Raw genomic sequence first — 1,330 nt, 5'->3', positions numbered from 1 at the left:
AGTCCCCGATGAGATCCCGGACGTCACGAGGAGTTCCGAAATGGTTCGGAGGTAAAGAATTATATATAGGAAGTGAAGTTTCGGCCATCGGGAAAGTTTCGGGGGTTACCGGTATTGTACCGGGACCACCAGAAGGGTCCCGGGGGTCCACCGGGTGGGGCCACCTATCCTGGAGGGCCCCATGGGCTGAAGTGGGAGGGGAATCAGCCCCTGGTGGGCTGGTGCGCCCCCCTTGGCCCTCCCCGCGCCTAGGGTTGGAAGGAGGGAGGGCAGCCGCACCCATGCTCTTGGCGCCTCCCTCTCCCCTTGCTACACCTCTCCCTCTCGCAGAAGCTTGGCGAAGCCCTGTCGAGATCACTACTGCATCCACCACCACGCCGTCGTGTTGCTGGATCTGCATCAACCTCTCCTTCCCCCTTGTTGGATCAAGAAGGAGGAGACGTCTTCCTCAACCGTACGTGTGTTGAACGCGGAGGTGCCGTCCGTTCGGCGCTAGGATCTCCGGTGATTTGGATCACGACGAGTACGACTCCCTCAACCCCGTTCTCTTGAACGCTTCCACTCGCGTTCTACAAGGGTATGTAGATGCACTCCTCTCTCTCTTTGCTAGATGAACTTATAGATTGATCTTGGTGAAAGCGTAGAAATTTTTTATTTTCTGCAACGTTCCCCAACAGTGGCATCATGAGCTAGGTCTATGCATAGTTCTCTTTGCACGAGTAGAACACAAATTTGTTGTGGGCATAGATGTTGTCAACTTTCTTGCCACTACTAGTCTTATTTTGCTTCAACGGTATTGTGGGATGAAGCGACCCAGACCGACCTTACACGTACGCTTACGTGAGACAGGTTCCACCGACTGACATGCACTAGTTGCATAAGGTGGCTAGCGGGTGTCTGTCTCTCCCACTTTAGTTGGAGCGGATTCGATGAAAAGGGTCCTTATGAAGGGTAAACAGAAGTTGGCAAATCACGTTGTGGCTTTAACGTAGGTAAGAAAACATTCTTGCTAGAACCCTATTGCAGCCACATAAAACATGCAACAACAATTAGAGGACGTCTAACTTGTTTTTGCAGCATATGATTTGTGATGTGATATGGCCAAAAGTTGTGATGAATGATGAATGATATATATGTGATGTATGAGATCATGTTCTTGTAATAGGAATCATGACTTGCATGTCGATGAGTATGACAACCGGCAGGAGCCATAGGAGTTGTCTTAATTATTGTATGACCTACGTGTCAATGATTTAACGCCATGTAATTACTTTACTTTATTGCTAAACCGTTAGCCATAGTAGTAGAAGTAATAGTTGGCGAGCAACTT

This window comes from Triticum dicoccoides, chromosome 2B (assembly GCF_002162155.2).
Source record: "Triticum dicoccoides isolate Atlit2015 ecotype Zavitan chromosome 2B, WEW_v2.0, whole genome shotgun sequence".
Lineage (NCBI taxonomy): Eukaryota > Viridiplantae > Streptophyta > Magnoliopsida > Poales > Poaceae > Triticum > Triticum dicoccoides.
This window is presented reverse-complemented; position numbering follows the sequence as displayed.